Source organism: Lissotriton vulgaris, chromosome 2_1 (assembly GCF_964263255.1).
Source record: "Lissotriton vulgaris chromosome 2_1, aLisVul1.2, whole genome shotgun sequence".
Lineage (NCBI taxonomy): Eukaryota > Metazoa > Chordata > Amphibia > Caudata > Salamandridae > Lissotriton > Lissotriton vulgaris.
The window spans coordinates 992,996,552-993,017,308 of NC_141687.1; positions in this window are offsets into that span (position 1 = coordinate 992,996,552).

Here is a 20,757-nt window from a genome sequence, read left to right on the forward strand (position 1 = left end):
GTACCGCTATTGGGGAAGTCCTCGCCTGTGTTCTGTTTTTGGAACTTTTCATTCTGTTCATGATCCATCGGATTAAGCTCACTCGTAGATATGGCTTTGTATTAGTTCCCATGTACTTTTTGGCTTTGTAATAAACCAACTAATCTTAGAATTCAGAGTCTGTAATATTTGGAGTCACGATATTTGGGAATGTTGGATTGTCTCAGAATGAGGTATTTCTCCCCTTTACACTTCTCGGCAGGTAATATAAGATCAATTGACCTAGGCATCCTAGTTAAATTCTGGTAGCAGAACCTGCCCTTATCAGTTGGTAGCAAGAGGACGGTTACCTCTGCAGTAAAGGGAGAAGCTAGGAAAAAGATAGTTGTAAGCCCCAATGAGCCCAAGAGATGGTTGTCCAGAGGATTGAGAGCAGAGAAAGACGGCACTTGGTGGAGACAGACGGAGAGTGAGGGTGCGGTGGAAAGAGCACTTCATGGTGGAGTGAGTATGAATAGAGATATATGTCTGTTACATTGCGACGATGATTTGATTGTGTGATGTCTTGCGGAGTTGGGATGAAAGTCAAGTGGTTGTGGTTTTGGACTGAACGTGCACGGTCCATGTGATTTGTTTTGGGTTTTTTTTCAGGCTCAAGAAGCAACCTAAGATCCTGGAATACATTTGCGATGTGGAAGACACCCAGAGTTGGAATTGTCTGACCAGTTACAGTATTGTCTGACTTAGGTTCAGTATTTCAGTCATTGGATCGAGAATGGTGTCACCAGATTGGATTGAGGCGATCATGAATATGACTGTGCCTGCCATTCAGTAGGAAGTCAGAATGTGTCTGGGGAGGATTGGCTACCACCAACGGATCCCCAATTTTTCCTTGAAAGTGAAGCCCTTGCAGAGGCTGGCACACCAGGATGTGAGTGATCCAATCCAGTACCATGGGATCATGACTGTCTGATTGCATTTTTGGAGTTGAGAGAGGGCATGTGTTGCGTTCCAGCTCTAGGGATGCCAGATTACAACAAATCTTTTTCATTGTTCTGATATGAGCGAGATGGTTGCGCATTGTCAGTTCTTACTCAAAGTCATGGAGGTGTCTGTGGACCAGTTGCCTATTTCTCAGCTACTTTAGATCCAGTAGCTTCAGCATTGCAGAGATGTTTCAAATCCGTTGCTGCAACCGGTGTCAGCATTGAGAGATGTGAGAGCATTGTTATGGGTCATCAACTTACAGTTTTTGTTCCACATTCAGTTGAACTCCTGATGACGAGGACTAAGACACAGCAACTGAGCAGGGTATAGTTGCCTTAGAGAATGTGACTCTGAAATGGTGTTCTGTGTTAAACCCTGCTACTTTGATGCCTTTGCCAATTGTTGATGATAAAGATTGTGAGGACCATGACTGCCTCGATGTGACTGAACTTTGCACCAAACCGAGACCAGACATTGTTGATGAACCTCTGCCCGAGTCTGATGAAATCTTTTTTGTAGATGTTTCATGCTTAAGGGATAATGTGGGTCATTTGAGAGCAGCCTTTGCTGTATGTACCATCTCTGTAGTTAAGGAATCTGCTCTGCACAAATAGCTGAAATCATTGCCTTGAGTCTGACCTGTTTGGTTGCTGATCAAATCCGAGTCACCATCTACACCGACAGCCAGTACGGGTTTGGTGTGGTTCACAACTTTTGACAGCTATGGTCACAGAGAGGATTTTTAACATCATCAGGATCTCCTATCAAAAATGGGGAATACATATGACAACTGTTGGAAGCTTTGCAGCAACCACATGAAACAGCTGTGGTAAAATATCTGGCCCATGGGAGGGGGAATGATTTTGAGTCCTTGGGAAATCGCTATGCGGATGAAGATGCCAGTTTTTGCGCTGAACAGGGGTGCATTTTCAATGGAGATTACACTGGTGAGAGCCCAGAAAGAACCGAGCTCAGCATGCCATGGCAGACACCTGGGATGAGCTGAAGCGTCTGCAGGGAGAAGTTTCAGAACAGGAAGAGGCTGCTTGAATTAAAGCAGGATGTGAGAAAAGAGATGATGGCATTTGGGTTTCAAATGATGGTCGAGCAGTGTTACCAGATGACTTATTGAGTCCAATGGCAAGACAGATTCCTTGAGCAGTGCACATTGGAAGGGATGCTATGGTGCAAGTGTTCAGTCAAACGTGGTAAAATCCAGGGTTCTGTGCGTTTGCTGAAGCAGTGTGTCATAGGTGTGTCACGTATCAGCAAATGAATGCTGGAAAGAAAACTGTGGTTGCATTGAGTCACATTGGGAGGTCTGGATGGCCTTTCAATAGAATCCAGCTCAATTTCATAGAGATGCCTAGGTGCAATGGTGTGAGGTACATTTTGGTTGTGGTGTGTGTCAACTCACAATGGTGTATGCTTATCCGACAAGGAGATGTGATAGCCTCACAGTAGCAACATTTTTACTCAGGGAGCTGATACCATGGTTCGGGTCTCCAACTTCATTGGAGTCAGATAGAGGAACACACTTCCACAGGGAAATTATGAAGCTACTTTGTGCCACTTTACATGTTGATCAGGGACTGCATTGTAGCTATCGACCAGCGGCTTCTGGTATTGTGGAACAGATTAACAGGACATGGCAAAAGTGTGCTTGTCCATATTTCTGAAATGGCCTGATGCATTGCCGCTGGTGTTGATGAGTGTTCATAGTATCCCCGATAGGAGAACTGGCCTTTCACCACATGAGATCCTAATTGGGAGGGCAATGCGATTACCAGCAGTGCCCTCTACAGCTTTGATAAACATCACAGATGATTTGATCCTTGATTATTGCAAAGGAATGGCTGACGTGGTCCGTTCTGTGTTTCACCAGGTTGAAGCTGCAACTGCCCCGACCTCGAGGGACCTCTGCCATGACCTGTGCCCAGACGATTGGGTGCTAGTCCGTAAGCATGTGAGGAAGAGTTGCCTGATGCCCGGTGAAAAGGCCCTTACCAGGTGATTTGGTGACACATACAGCGGTGAAGTGCGGAGTCTTGCCAAATTGGATTCACACCCTACATACTCGCAGAGTTTCAGAACCCTCAGAAGAAACAGCTCCTCTCATAGAAGAAAATCCAGCTGTGGCAGCAAGGCCACTTGAGAGGACAAACCAAGCTCTGGGGGTTGCTGATGAAGCGGGTTGCCCACCAGAGAGGGGTCACGCTACACAAGACTCAGGTATTGACTCTGAGGGAGATGGTAACTCTGCAAATGGTATTGTAAGACTCAGCTGAATGTACTGGTGCACATGGTGGTCAGGCGCAGAGGAGAAGAACTGAGATTGCAGAAGAATCGTGTCCTGGGAAACAAAGAAGGCTGAATCTGAGATTAGCGCCTGAGAGAGATCTTGCTCCTGTATCAGAGACATCTGAATCAGAACTGAGTGACGAAGATCAAGCTTGAGAAGGGTCCAGAAGATTAAGGAGAGTAAGGGTGCCTTGCCAGACATACGCTGCCCCGGAGTGGACTTATATGGTTATAGATGCCGGGAGTAGTGGGGACCGGGAGACTGAGGTCTTCACAACTGGTCAGCAGAACACCCAAACAAAATTGACTTGGGACTGATAGTTCCTGTATTGGAAATAGAAGGTGTATTGATGATAACTGTTCCGAGGCCTCCAATTTTGAGAAGAGTGCGAATTCTCACCCTTCAGGAATTGTCTTTTCTGTGCTTTGGATATCAGTCAACAGCTCAGGAGATTGCAGCTGTTCGCCTTGAAATTTTGCAGCGTGTACTAATTGAAATTGGTTCTGAGCGTATAAGAGACTGTGTTTGAACTATGAACTGTAAATAAGTGTTTAAGAAAATAACCTAAGTCCGAGTGGAAGAAGAATACATTTAGGGTTTTCTGTAGAAGAAGAAAGAGGGCTAAGGAAGTCTTTTGAACTGTGTAAATAAAATCAGAGCAACGAACTGTGAAAGAATTTCCAGCACTTCAAGGAACTGTATTTGAACTGTTTGAACAGCAAATTGAGGAGAGTGAAAGAGACTTTTAGTGTATCCTCTTTCTGAACTAAGCCGACACGCTAAAGATAGAGTCTGCAAGTTCGAACTGTAGGTCTAAGTGTGTGATAGGTACACTCATAGTAGGGGTGATAGTTGTAATAGCAGTAGTTATTATTGTCTCTGTAAAATGTTCACATGGTGCAGAAGTTGCAGGAGTGGGAGTGCAAGGGACATTCACACCTACTGATTCTAGTGCCAAAGAGGGTATCATAGGAGCTGAAAAGCTATGCTAGATCAAGCTAGTCATATGCTGCATGTAGATTTTTCTAGAGGTGATTATACGCTTAATGCTTATGCGAAGCTGCTGTATGAATATGGGAATACAATGGATATGAGAGACTGTTATGTGTGTATGTAGTTGCCTCTTATGTCTACGTATGCTATTACCTGTAGTTTTTTGCTTAGTATGTTCTATGATGAGGGTCATTATGAATATTACTTTTCGAACTATGATGTAGTGCTTTCAGAAGTTCCAGCTTATAAGCATTTGAACAAGTATGATTATTATAAGCATGAAGATAGAGTGGGGAAGTATTTCATACCCACTGTAACCTAAGGCGGAGAAGCGTCGCTCCAATGCTTTTTAGCAGTGAAACAAAGGAAAAATAAAATTATAACTTCACGTTATTATAATTGTATCTGCTCCTACTGCAGCAGCTTTGCAGGGCAGGTCGGGGCTGCTCAGACAACAGGAGCAGGGGGAGAGGTGAGCATACCCTGTAAGTGCGCATGAATGTTTGGTCGGCCGTCTCGGGCCGGCCAAACATTCATGCACACTTTGCATGTTCTCCACCCAGGCAGCATTACAGCCTGGGTGGAGAACATGCCCAGGCTCCCACTGCGTTTCTGAGCGCCGAACCACGTGTACCAGTAAGTGTGCTGCATCACTACAAAAACGAGCAGACTGTGAAAGGAGTACAGCAGAAGTGACTATTGGCCAAAAAGCATGCCATGAAGCCCACCATAGGTGTTGTGTCTGTTATTTTATATTGATGCCCCCTCTATGTCTTCAGCTATAGGTCTTGCGCCAATCATACAGCATTATAGTGGTTGAATTTGTAGGGGGAAATGGACGACCAGTGTGCATGGGGCATGGCTGCATCCAGAAATAAGTTCCTTTACTGTTCAATGCATGTTTCTATTACAACCGTTCTCTCAATGAAATGGCAGATAGAAAGAATTGAGTCAATTTGCCATGACTGACAGTGACTGCTCACAATGTCATTGATGTTATCTGATGTAAAACGTGAATGGCACTTTCCATTACTTTAGGCTCAGTCACTCTGTCGAATCCATTTGAAGGTCTCCAAGCACTCGTGAGAGTGCTGTATTTGTGATTGCTCTTGTTCAACCACACTCTCAATGATTGCCTTAACACCTTATACTTACAGCTGCTTTAGATTCAACAAGGCACATATCTAATATACTTTTATTGCAAAAAGTATATATAATGACTGAAAAGAGGTCTATAAAATTAAGCCACCGCACAAAATGTACATAATACACCGAAAGCATTTTGGAAGATGTAATTTACCCCCCCCCCCCCAAAACAAAACAAAAACATGCTGCATTCAAAAGAGCTGCTTCAATAAGGATATACACTTAACTTTACTCAGCTAATGGCATCTTACCTTTCAAATTCATAAACTATAAATGCATAATGTATTGAAATGACTAAATATCAAAGTGTAACATTTAGAAGAATATTACAAAAGTAGATGGAACAGTGGAAGAACATGATCTAATAAAACTCGTCAATTATGAAATAGTTATAACATTGCTTTCCTAGGCCCCATATAAAAACCTCAGAATTATTCATTATTAACTAATAAAAACAAAATTAGATAATGAGAACGCTTCAATCTTGTTTAATATAGTAAATAGGAACATTGTCGAATTCTTTGTTTTGCCTGCATTTGAAATTTTGAAATAATTCAGATCGAAGTAGGGTTGCATTCGTGTGTCAGAAGTTGACTGCACGAAGCACGTGCTCAGTGGCGTTGCTAGATCCGTATGATTGGGGGGCAGGGGGGCGGAGGGGGTAGGAGTGTCGTATTTTCCCACAATTACGTTGGCACATCATGTTAAAATACATTGGACACTATAAGGGCGCATGAGTTGGGCTTAGGGGGCAGTGGAAAGAGAGAGGATGAATACGGATTGGTAGAGGTAATAAGTGAAAGAAAAAACGACATCCTTGAAGACTTTCAAAATAGAAAGAGAGGAGAGTGGGTGTGTGCGTTTTTTGTCTGTGTGTCTGTAAATACTTCTAGTGAATTTCGACAGATACCTCACCATACCCGACTGAAAGCAGCTGTACCCAAACATAACATTTACCAGAATATACATTTTTTTATGGGTGTGTAATACACCAAACACCTCCCCGAAGCTACGCCCCTACATGCCTAGAACATTACATACATAGATTGTGTTCTCGGATTTCCATCCAGTGTATTTGAAATCTGTCAAGTTAAAGGATATTGGAATTACACAACGTGACTCTGACACCCACTTCATCCCAGGGTTCTGACTGGTATGACAAGTGAACGTGGAGAGTGGTTACATTACCAACGAGTAGCGATATTTATCGCTAACTGGGCTTAGCATTGATTTTTTTATCGCTAAGCATCGCCGGAAATTATCGCTGAGATAACGTGCTATTAGCAACGTTTATCTCCAAAGCAATAATTTTTCCGGCGATAGCGTGAATATCACTAACAATACAGCGATATTCATCCTTTAGCGACTAAATGCTCCTAGCCATGTTATCCACCTCCCATTGGATAACATGGCTAAGAACTGGTCTGAGCAGGAGTTAGTTTTAGACGATAGCGGGAATATTTCCATCGCTACGCCCGCCTTGCTAATAGGCGATGGCGACGTTAGCGACTACTTTCAGTCGCTAACAGGTTGGGTAAGCCCACTTTGCATGTCATTAGCGATAAATATCGCTGACATGCAAAGCGGGCCCCAAACCGCTCGCTATCGCCTAAAAGCTGTTGCTAACATCAGTTAGCAACAGCTTGCTAATATAGCGATAGATTTATTGCCGCTTAGCGGCTGAAAACGGCCGCTTAACCGGCGATAATTGCCTATCGCCCCCCCTTGGTAATATGCCCCTATTTTTTTGGGGTTTGTTTTTTTCTTTATAATTGCTAGGTGGATGGCTTTGGCACAAATGGTCCTCAGGATCACTTTTCATGGCTACAGCCCTTGGAATTAGAGAAGGGTTTTGTTAGTTTCTTTTAGTGTATGACCATGAAATACAGAATCTATCTATCACTGATAAGTGTGACCTGTGGTTAAACATTGACTATCCTAAGATGATATAGAGATGTGAGACCATGAGGTGGACAACAAGTTTTGCCTCATGCATACAAGGTACCATAACCCTATAAAAACATGCTTTTGATTATGTGTCTAATTATGCTGCTAAAGAGTACATATACATAAACTAATTGTTTTCCCTAGCTACGTTGAAAAATATGGGAAATAATTAATGCATTGAACATAATTTGTATACATTTCTTGAAAAGAACCCCAACTAAATTTTGGTTCTTTTTTTCCACTCATATTTATTTTGTCATATCTTTTCCATACAAGTATTGCAGCAAATGATGAGAAGAATGAGAAATCCTCTTAGAAATGTAAGATAAAATACATTAGAGAAAATCGTTAACTGGGAAGGCTAAAACAAATAAAAATACAACATACCAGCAAACCAAAATGCACGGCCAAAACTAGTATGTACATTCCTTGGACTACCAACCTACTTCCATAATTTCGAATATTAATTAATTAATTGTGGGTTTGTAATGCGCTAGAATCGACTCCCGAAGGAGTATCTCTGAGCAGTAGACCGCTGGGGAACCCGTCCTGGCTTTCCCTGTGAGATGGTCCCTACTGGGTATCTCCAAGGTGAAACCAGGCATCCCCGGCGCATGTGGGGGGTCGTTGTGGAGATGAAGCAAGCTAATGCCCAGAGTTGCCGAGTGTGATCCCAGGTTAGAGTAGGCACCGAGATGAGAACTATCGAGTCCGCTGACCCTGGTCCACGACCCTGCTGCGTCGGGAATTGAACCCTGGTCCCGGGCTAGCCTCTGCTCTCAGGTCTGCCGCCTCTAACCAGTGAGCCACACCACTCCACAATATTGTGGTCCAAACATACTGTTTCACAAATATTTGACTACCATTGTCTACTAAACATAGAAGTACATAATCAAGTGCCCCGGACTAGCAAGGAGGAGTGTCTCCTTCCAGTATACATGAAATTGCTCAGAAGAAATACAGCGTTCGCAACTGTAGGTGGAGTTGCCACTACATACATTATCAAGGTCGCATTAACAGAATTCGCAAGCACATGTATGGAGAGCAGAGTAGAATAGAATGTGAATTTTTCTACGCTTGTGTTTGGATTTGCCTTCAAATAGTTCAGCAGAGGGACAATATCTGAACACTTCAGAAACTTTAACAAATTTGTTTTAATGTTGGCAATTTCATCTGAGAGTAAGAACTGAGGTGTGCGGCGTGGTGGTACTTCTTTGATGATTTGCCTATATTGTTTTGGAACTTTTGTTTGAATAACTTTCGGCACCCCCTTTGCATATTATGCACCACAGTGATTATAATAAATATTTCTTTATTTGGAAGCAAAATCAACCATAAAAGATACAAACATACATTAAAAATAAGGAAATACACATCATAGGTTAAAATAATAAATACAACTATTGCACAACCTGTTTTAAAAAAGTTGAGAATAAATTCAAAAACCTCATACATTTATAAACAGTGCTCACCATATATCTGGAAGGTTCCACGTGGGGGCAGGCCAAACACAGCTCAATCAGGTCTGGAAAGCCTAGATCTGTAAGCGGCCTGCAAAAAGCTTGTCACTGCACATAGGGGTAAAAGCATTTGGCAACAGTTCTAAATACAAAAGTGCCACTCTAACATGCCAATTCAGACTCATTTAAAGGGGGCAAAGAAATTGCCTTCTTGGCAAGGAAAATAATTTGCACAATAGTACAAAATGTAGCAGGTCCTGTGGAGATCTAGTATCGCAGCCACAGGGTACTCTGATTGGGCGGGAAAAAGCCTGCTGGGATGCTAATAGAAAATGGAGATAATTAAATCTAAAATGAGTGATTAAACATCTGTCATGAGCACTAGTAAGGGAGAAAAGATAATGTTCCATACCCAAGACGAACTTTAATGTAACATAAGTCCTCATTGAACGCTTTCTGAGCTCATTTTCTTTACGATGAGCAGAAGAATATTTCCGATGTAAGTCTTTTATAATATTAACATTCCAGGGGCTTATGGTATCATGTGCAAGAAAAATGTCTGGCCTCCCTTGAACATGAAAAGACTCATTTACATAACATAGCCAAGGAATTTTGATACATGCTCCAGAGAAAGGCAATATGAAAGAATAAGACAGTTTAAGCCCTTATTTTCACTTGTCCATATCTTTATCCAGCACAATAAAAGTTTAATTGCCACTTGATGCACCAGAAAATTCACCCTAACTCTTTGTGCACTGACCAAGGTGGCTGCCTGGGGGAACTCACAGAATCCGACGCAAAAACTTATTTTCAGCCTACTGTATCCTGTGTGTTAGAACATACCCCCATATTTCACTGCATATAAAATCTTTGAGATACTTCAGGTGCCCAAGATCCCAATCTACTGGCAAAACTGGTAATAGCACCCCTAGATTTATTCAAATCAATCTGCTTCCCCTCTAGAAGAAATCTCTACTGTAGTTGGTCATCGAATAACACTCCCAGGTAGGGTAAAACCGGGACCTTTGCTAGGATGTGCTGGCCAGCTTTAAAGGTTTTCGACTGAAGACCCCGGGGACCCACAACTAGGCTTAAAGCCATAGTAAAATAAACTGACAAGTCCAGCCTGTACGTAAAAGCAAGTAACCCATCTAATAAAAGTTGCAAACCCGGAGCCATACCGGCCATGAGCACCACGTCGTCGGCATAGAGTAAAACTGGCAAAGGATCTCCTGCCCACTCTGAGGTAATCCGACTGAAGAGCCAAAAGGGCAGCTTCAAGACCGTTAATATCAATCAAGAATAAAAAAGGGGCTAAAATACAGCCTTGACGCACCCCAGAGTGCAATTAAAAAAATTGGTGGGGGCCCCCTCTTGAGAAAATCTAATTGCAGCCGTCATGTGAGCGTGAAGACACATGAGTAGTGACGCAATGGGGTGTCAACTACCAAGAAAATCAATATATCCCACAGCTTGCTACAATTATCTCTCATAGAACGTCTGTATTTAAAACGTATAACCAAATGAATCGTTATGTATACCACACGCTGTGAAATACACGGATTTGCTCAATACCCCTTGCAAATAAGAGATATAGCTCGTATATCACGGTCAATCAGTCACAACCCAAACGTATCTAGACTACACCCATATAAATAAGTATGTTTTTTTCATTTATCTCAATGTTAGCAGAGTGACAAGACATTGGTCCTGAAGAATGCCATGAACCTCTGGCCATCTGGCAGAAACATGTTGACCTTGTCAGATAGGGAACATCCTTACCCCTATCATTACACTGTTTTTTAACTCCATCAGTTGGGGATACTCATTAAAATAATTTTCCCCCTTTGAGACGTTTTAATGCACTTTTGATAATATTTTTGCACTCTGCCCCTCACTCACATAAAACATTGGAGTGAAAAACACCTCACGCTCCCCTCCTGAGGAAGATTTGTAGCCCACACAGTGCACCTTGCGGGCACTGTGTACAAGAGGGAACCCAATGATGAAGCATGTCACCCAAAGGGTGAGTGAGGGTTCTCGTCTTCAGAAAGCAAATGCCCATCTTTCTTAGTTCTGATTTGTGCACATCTATATTCACATTCTAGTTAGGAAACCATTTGGTTACCTTTTGTTTGTATTGTTAAAGGTAGAGGGCCAGCCTGTCCCCCTATTTGCATTATGAAAGTTAATTATTACCAATGGAAAAGCTCTCCCCATGCACAATCTTACACTCTGGAACACCTGAGAACCCCACTTCATAATCTTTAAAGAGTTACAAAGCTCAAGATCTATAAAAATAATGAGCCCCCCTCTTGCTCTGCCCATATTCGATTCTGCACTGGGCAGAAAATAGTCTTATACCCTTCCAGGAAGAATGTATTGTTTTACTTCCAGATCTCTTGTAAACAAAGAATATTAAATGACCTGATGTACAATAACCAACCATCATCAGTGAACTTAGAGGAAAAACCTGCCACACTCCAAGGGATAAGACTTAAATCAGTCCCAGGCTTAGAATTAGTGCTATAAGGAAGAGATAAATTAAAGGGGGGTGAATGAAGGGTCACCCGAAAATGGGAGATACATATAGGGGTTGCACAAAGAGAGGGATCTGGCAAAAGCCCAATTGGGCTTGTAGCCGGTGATACACCGGCCACCTCTGTGCAATGATGAGAAGAACCTAAATGATGGGAAGACCTGGTAAGTGTTACCTTTATCTCGTGAAGTCAATCCAAATCATTAGGGTCTGCTAGGGGAGCATAGGAATTTGTGAGTGGCTGACGCAGCCCTACTCTACCTTAATCAGACCCACTAATCATTTGATGTTCCACCCCTAGGTTGCTAAAACGGAGGTCCATAACAAAAAGTGTAGTGGGAGTACTTTGATAGATGAGCCTGAAAAAAATGATTTAGAAGCTCCAAGTAGAATTTTCTGTGCCAACTCTGGGTATGGCACCAAAATACTAATACAGTCTCCACTAAAGATTGTCCTTGAGGGTCCATCCAAGAATCCCTCCACCCCATAAGAATGTCTTGATGATCCCTGATGGTGTAACCAGAGTGTAGGGCTAACCAAAGTGAAACTTTATTATTCAATTGATCAGTGGATTCCTCCTTATGAATAGACAGTTCAGATACCCCAGACAATATAATGGTGTAGCAGGCACATGCCAGGGGGGAGGTCAATCACTGGGAGGCCCTATGTATTTGCTCCCCTGTGAGGGAGGTGTCAACCATATGTGGGGCCACAGTGGACCAATCCGCATGGGGCAAATTATCTATGTTATTATGGGGGGTCCTGGGACCTAGAGGGGTAGTCTGAGCAAAAACCACCTTAGACTTTAAAAAGTAATTTGCATCAAATGACTACCTCTGCTCGGGGGATTAACTAAGGATATGGCATCAGTCGTGAATAGGAGCTTTGGCAGTAAATATTGAGGGGACTTTTTTTGTGAGTTTTATATAGCGCAAACTAGACCCAAATATATCAGGTATCAGAGCACTTTACATGAGCACCAGTTTTATTACAGACGGACACATTCATTCTATTTTTTGTTAGGCAGATGGAGATTAAGTGATTTGCCCAGAATCACAGGGTGTTGAGCATTGTTGCTGAGACTCGAACCCAGTTCCCCAGCGTCGAGGTCGACAGCTCTTGCCGTAAGGCTACATCCTCCTGACCAGAGAAGTTAAAAAATGTCAATTTTTCTTGACAAGTCCCTAGAGGCTGTCTCCAAATTGTCCAATCCATTCCAAAGAAGGGATAATAAGTCAGTAAAAGTTGTCATGATTTTATGTAAAACTGGAGTCAGGTGGGTCCGAATTTCCTCTGCACTAATCATAGTCAGTATGCTCGTCTGTCCCTGGTGTGTAACCACAGGAACTACAACGCCTTCTTAACCTTCATTTTCTGTTTGGGGCAGGGGAACTTGCACTTATTTAGTTGGAGAAAAAGATGGTGGGTGCCTAAGAGATGATGACTCAGGAGGAAGTGTCAATGATACAGCAGGATTTGGTAACAAAGGTGAATTTTACATAACGCCATCTATCTTGGAAAATTAACGCTGTGTTAACGGCGCACTCTCAACATTACATTACAGCTAGTCTCCAATTAACGCATCAAATGTCTGCATTAAAATTACCCAGACGCCAATAAAAAAGGAAACCCGAACATAAAAAAAGATGCAATGATGCCCAACAGCGATAAAAACAACAGCGATGAGCACCGCCAGGCTTGCAATTCCCATTTCAGGTGGGAAAAATCACCATAAAAGCAGCAAACAAATAAGAAACCCAAACTACTGAGAAGCACCATGGAGGAAGCTGGAGCAACTACCGAGGCCAATCAGAACCCCACAAACCCCCTGGAGGACCAGCCAGGACCTCAGGGAAGGAGAAGGGCAAGGAGAAGAAGAGGAACCCGTGATTCAGTCCTCAGGAAAACAAGATCCTGATTACGGAGGTGATAGAACACCACCAACAACTGTTCCTCACCTCCACTGTGTCATTGGCAACTAAAAATGCAATATGGCTGTCCATCTTGGCCAAGGCGAATGCAGTCGGAGTGAAGATAAGGGAAGTGGACGACTGCAAGAAGTGCTGGAATGATGTGAAGCGCAAAACCAAGCAAAAACCTGCTAACAACCGGAAAGCCGCAATGCAGACTGGAGGTGAGAATCCAGCGCCACAGCAGGAGCTGGATTAGATGGAAGAAATGGTGTCTACAGTCATCAGTGAGGAGACGGTGGCAGGAGTTGGGGGACTGGACACTGCTCAACATGACCTGACCCAACACCAACAGGGTGAGTAATGAGCAGGGACTCGGGGGACGGGGGTGATGGGTACAATGGCACACATGCACAATTAAGTATAGCACAGTGTACACCCATAATCACTCTGGATCATGTCCCTGATCTCCTTGGCATACTGCAGCACACATAGAAACAGCAAGTAGGCCCACGTCAACAATGTGCCAAGAGGGGGCCCTCCCCACACATCACTAATCTCATACCAAACCCATGCACATGTGCTGAACCCAGCAAAGCTGTGGGTCCATGAGCCACACTGACAATGCAAGTTACACTTGATGACAATTAGCATGGCTGAAGTCCAATTATCATGACATGGTGCACGCCAAGACACTGAGGTGGCTGAGTGTGGACCACATCCGTAAAGGAGCAGGTCACACCCTGACACATCCGCGTGCACAAACAACCCCTGACGTCAACCAGACATCTGCAGACAAACCATGCCCATGAGTCTCAACTCCCACCAAGAGCCCATTTTGCCCAAGTATCCAACATCTCAGCATTGTATGAGCACAGACATGAAAGGCACACCACCTGAAAGGGATAAGGACCAGCAAAAACAAGAGCTACAGTGGCGACTCTCCCACAATACAGCACACACATATAAGAATCAGAGCACATCAGCATTGACAACAATGTGGTACAAACTGTAACACTTTCACAACAGAACAGAGGACACAACTGCTGCCGCTTGTGTGTAGAAACTGGGCAATCACATTTGGCACAGCAGGATACTGTGAGACAATAATGTACAAGTACAACCTCACATCACTGATGGTGTAGAAATGTCCACTGTCCAGCATCAAATACGCATCTCCTCCTAAACAGTCACAATGTACATTGTCATGCAGTTTGTTTCTAAACTTGTCCAATGCTGGAACATACATGGAACACCCTGTTAAACTGCATCTCCCCTTTACATTGCAGAGGGGGAATCTACACCTCCTGCAGAGCAGATGGTACATCTCTTCACTGATGATGAAGAGGACCTCCACACCATCAACACCGACGCCCTCCAACAGCTCATGGACACCCTCAGCACCACACCCCCAGGAGCAGGGCAGCCCAGCTGTATTGAGGAGACCCCACCCCCTGAACAGACCACACAACAGGAAGCACCCACCACCACAGCTGTCTCCCGGGACCCCCACGACCAACACTTGACATTACAACGCCGTGTGTCAGAGGGCCAGAAGGAGATGGCTGATCAGGTGCCGGTGGGGTTCGACCTCATGGCAGCCAAACTAGATGCTATACGTGGGTGTCTAAGTCCCATCAGGGACCACTTACAGTCCCTAACGGACACCCACAGTCTGCTCCATGCTCTCCAACAAGCCATGGCTGACATAGCTTGAGTCATGACTCTGAGACAAGAACAACTGTCTAGTCAGAGTAGCCCAGCGATGTCACCCGGGAGTTGAGACACTTGCGGAGGATCATGGAGAACATGGAGCGGATGCAGGTGGAAAGAATGGCGCCACGGCTGCACACCAGCGAGATGTAGCTGGGATCTTCCATGCTCTGCAGGTCCTCATCATGGCATTGCTGCCACAAGGTCTGGTGCAGATGAATGCTGCTGCTACTCCTCCATTCATATCTCAGCCCCCTGATGTGTCAGTCTCTCACAGTCCAGCAGACATTTCACCTCTGGCCCCTGATGTAGCACTACCACACAGCGTGGCAGACATTCCACCTCTGACCCTTGATGTGTCAGTGCCACACAGTGCTGCAGACAAAACACCACCATCCACATGTGAGGCACATCACACATCAGAGAACGATGATGTGGATGAGTCTGCCCTTCTGGTAAGAAGGAAGCGGTAGCATTCATTTCTGCCATATGGCCTGTTTTAGGTTGTTTCTGCCTTCTACATCATGCCCTGGAATAATTCCTTCCACTGTCCCCTGATACACTCTGCGACACTCACCTTGGCCCTCGACATGGAGCGGGAACGGGAGCCCCGAGTAAAAGAAACGTCTACAGACATAGACGGTCGAGGAGAAGCGACCAAAAAACAAATCCCAAAGTCGGACCAGTACTACATACGAGGGTAAGAGGAACCCCAGGTATGCCAGTAGGCACAGAGATGAAGATTTAAACGCCGGCGGCGCCCGGCGGTGTGTGGAGATAACACCCCCAGCCCTGAAGAAGTTGCCGACGAAATTACACAGGCAATGAAACATGTTGGCCTCATAAAATACAAAAACGAAGCACAACGGTAGAGTGTTGGTTTTAGTGGGAGTAGATACCCAGCATAGAATAATGATGTCCGAATAGCTAGGGACTTCTAACTCCATTTTTAATACAGTATCACACTGAATAGCAGTATTGATACCTGTGGGGGTAGATGCACATCAGTGCTGTAGGGAAATACACTATTGAGTTAATTAACGTTTTTTCCTACTTCTATTTTGTTTATTTTCGATGGGAAGGAGCCAATGATAAGAAGTGGAACATACTGACGAGAACCTGTCAGCAGTTCCCTGGTGGTTGCTCCCGTGAGATACTTTCCCATCATCCACACATTTTTTCTGACCTTTTTGATTTAATCTGACCTATCCCTGTCCGCATCCACACACGGGATTGCACGAGCACAGCTTGAGAGTAGGAACTGTAGACACACAGGGAATGACACGCACAGATTGTATGAGGATATTTTAAAGACAGGCACACCCTGTTGTAAACTCCTGGAGTGGGTGTAAGGTTAAGAATAACCACACGAACGAGTCAACAGGAGATAGTTTAAAAGAGATTGCCTAGTGTATAGTAGGACCAGGTTTTGTGAATATGACCTCGACATGGACTGCCATATTTTGTTTGACTAACAATGACATAGCAATCAGACTGCAGATTGAACTCTTCCTCTTCCGATGAACATGTCAATCCCTAAAGGACTCTGACTGACCCTCCATGGGGCAACAATGTAAAGTGGGGTTTGCATGGCCATGTACTGGTCCAGCTTCAACACTCCACCAAATGTGATTAAAACATTCTAATTTACACAGATGCGTCATGTCTATGATCAAGCAAGTATGCGATTGAAGCTAGGCCTTTGGCTTATGCTGTGGCAATAAAGATACAAACACAACAGTTGGCATGTATGAGCAAGACCCCGAGCAGTCTTGCTCTCCTTTAATTTTCCATTTACTAGGACTTCCAATTCATCCCCATCCATGACACGTTCTTTTCTCTTTGAGCCTAAGGCCCCACTATCTCTTCTCTGTAATAACCGGCTCACTTCCACCGGCAACTTAGTCTGCCTTCCATCTCTGTCAAACAGCGCTCAGCCAGCAATTAGCTGCTGCGACTGCATGTGCAGATAAAAGAACGTTTACCGCTCTGCCGGCACTCTTCTAGACGGTCGCATTAGAGCAGAGGTCTTCAATCTGTGGGGCGCGACCCCCAGGGGGGTCGTGGAGTCCTGGGAAGGGGGTCGCAGATTCTGCCAGAGTGCAGTTTCTGGCGTCGGGCTGATTGAGGGTGCTCAAGGCGGAGGCCGCCTAATTCACACCAAGGTGTGAAAAACATCAAAGCCTCGTTAACAAGTAAAGGTCTTTTAAAGACCTGTGATAGTACTCTGGTGTGCCTTTGTGTGTGTCCACGCTGTTTCAGCCAGGCTGACATACAGGAGGCGGGGGGGGGGCTGTAGCCCTTTGAGTTTAATGGACTTAGCTGTGGGTTTATTTTTACTTTTAACGTTTTATATAGCGCTAGTTTAACGCGTAGGTATCAGAGCGCTTTACAAATACACAGTAAACAGCAGAAGGACATTACAATCATATCATTGGTTCAAGTCCCACGAGCCCTCATACCTGGCGCCTGTGCAGGAGAAATGTGGCTGAAAGTCTGTTCTTCATGGTGAGATGTTTTCACAGCCGGCTGCCCCCCCCCCCCCCTCCCCCAAGAAGGGAGGCACAGAGATGCCCTCCCATGAGAGAGGAAGACGAAGCAGAGAGATACTGACCCCCCATGAGAGAGGCACAGACAAGGTGGGTGAATGAATGATGGGTGGGTGGATGGATGGATGAAAGGGTGGACGGATGAAGGATGTATGGATGGATGGATGGATGGATGGATGAAAGGGTGGATGGCTGTATGGATGGACAGATGGAAGGATGAAAGGGTGGACGGATGTGTGAAAAGGTGGGTGGATGAATGATGAGTGGATGGATGTAAAGATGAAAGGGTGGATGGATGGATGATGGATGGATGTGTGAAAAGGTGGGTGGATGGAGGATGGATGGATGGATGAAAGGGTGGATGGAAGGATGAAAGGGTAGATGGATGAGGGATGGATGTATGGGTGGATAAAAGGTTGCATGGATGAATGATGGATGGATTTGTGAAAAGGTGGGTGGATGAGTGATGGGTGAATGGATGGATGGAAGGGTGGATGGATGGAAGGATGGAAGGATGAAAGTGTGGATGGATGGATGAAGGATGGATGTATGGATGGATAAATGGATGCATGGATGGATGTGTGAAAAGGTGGGGGATGAATGATGGATGGGTGGGTGGATGGATGAAAGGGTGGATGGATGAAGGATGGATGTATAGATGAAAGGGTGGGTGGATATATGGATGGAATAATGAAAGAGTGGATGGATTAATGAAAGGTTGGATGGATGAAGGATGGATGCATGGATGGAAGGATGAAAGGGTGGATGGATGAAGGATGGATGGATGGATGGATAAAAGGTTGCATGGATGAATGAAGGATGGATGTGTGAAAAGGTGAGTGGAAGAATGATGGGTGGATGGATGGATGGACGGGTGGATAGGTAAAGGATGGATGTATGGATGGAAGGATGAAAAGGTGGATGGATGAAGGATGGATGGATGTGTGGAAGTGTGGGTGGATGAATGATGGATGGATGGATGTGATGAGGTCTAACAGGCGCATTTATGGTTGTCGATAGTTGTTTATGATGAGGAGTACCAGTTTCTAGAATCTTTTGTCGGAAGGGGGTCCTTACGCCTAAAAAGGTTTTACAAGGGGGTCTCGGCATCAAAAAGTTTGAAGACCTCTGCATTAGAGAGACACGTCTTTTACCACCACGGTAAGCCTTTACCTTTAGCTCTTACCGGGTATTGTTGTTTTGCCCCCGCATTGGTTACATGTGTTTTAAAGAGCGTTTTTTTAAAGAGCGTTTTCTTGCCCCGACATTAGATTTATTCATTGTGTGATACGGATGTTTACACACAGAAGCATTGAATTAGAATCTTCAGCAGTTGTCGTCACCCCGAGTGAGTTACGAGGTAACTTGTTTTGGTCTAACCTCGTCTGTGAGTTAAATGAGCACTGTATCCATTCCAGCAACCGGACTAGCCACAAACCTCTTAATTAACACGTTTTCACTAGTTTGACATGCCAAATCCGTGCGCTTTACTTTTAATACATCGCTTTTACCACATGGCTTGGTTATTTATTTGGAGGTATATTTGTTGAATACCCCGGTCATCTATGATGTATGTATTGAATTCCAATAACGGCATAGGCACCTTGGAATGAGCTTTTGGTTTACGCTAATTCTCTCCCCTGTGGAGTTCCTGCAGACTGACTCTGCCCCTTTCGTGATTGGCTGTGTTAGTGACACTAACATGCATGTATATTTTGAATCGTTCAGGAATTTGGTTAGTTTCTGTTTCTCTACAAGATCCCCTGGACTTTTTTTTTTAACCCGACTGGTTTGTGCCTATTAACAATATCTATTGTGTGAATATGTCTCAACTTCATTTATTTATAGGATATGACCAACATAGGTTCGTCTAATCGGTCTAAACTACTGTGATTGCACACTTTGTTTGGCCCCGGAAAGCCCAAGAGTGGCGTTTTTATCCTTTACCACTGACTAATATACCCTCTGTACCATTATACTAATAATGTTGTTTTTAACCTGGATGGGTTTCTCACTGAATAAGATTGCACTTGTTTGTATTTGTAGTTATTCACATATCTCTTACTGTGGGTATATTCCAATAATAACTCACCCTTGTACATATTTACCTATTCATAGGACGTGCTCTCTGTTGATATAGGAGCCCGCTGGCCCAACCCCTAGCCTGAAATGGCTGCCACTCATTGAAGGTTGCTTTCTGGTAAATATTTGATGTGTCCCTTTTGTTCTTAGTAAGTAAGGTGCCATTTTCCTAGCTTAATTTATCCTTATGTATCCTTTGACTATAGGTCCCCCCACACCGCACCCAAGTCCTGATGAAGACCCCAAGGTAAGGTTCAATTTAACCTACATTGACAAGGGGTTGAAACGTCGACTCTCCATGTTTAACGCCTTCTACCCACAATCAACAGATCTTTGCTACAGTAGTTTTTGTATGGGATAGAACTCAACTATTGTTAGAAATGTACGGGGCAAAAAAAAAATATATGCCCATGTGATGTCAACAATTAATGGTTATATGTGACCACATCCGAACCGTGAATCTACTTTATTCCTCACTAAGCACTTACCACTTCCCTTCCCTTTCTTTCGCCTCACCCTGGGCACAACACCGATTTGTTTTAAGCATTATTTATATGAAATGTGGAGATATGAGGATGTGAATAAACAACATCACTCATTTAAGTCGTATTTCTAGTCTTTTGTATAAAACCTTGTAATAATGTACGTTTTTTGGTGTATTATTGAAATAATCTTGTCTGGGACCCTTATCTATGTAACAGATACTACAACAGAGACACACGCCATAGTTATTTTTTGTCGCCAGACCAGAACTGAAACACGCCCAGAACCCAGAACTGAACCACTCCCAGAGCCCCTAGCCATTTCTTCACACTCCTAACATGCCTACGTGTGGGCCACCGCTGTGGTGCTGTGATGTCGTGCTCTTCGGAGTACGACTCCAGTCGTTCGACCCAGGCGTCTAGTGGCCCTTCTGGAACGGGGTTGCCTCCTGTGACATTATAGAGGACATACTGTTGGCTGCTCGAGGCGGACTTATGGGGTAGCCCCACAGGATGATGACTTGCAGTGTACTGAGTTAGTCCCACCTGAAGAGCGGAGATGGTGTGCAGCCTGCGATAATGCAGTGGCCTGAAGGCTGGACGGTGACTTGTGGTGCACAGAGGTAGTGGTACCTAAGGCACTGCATACGGCATGAGCCTACTGCCAC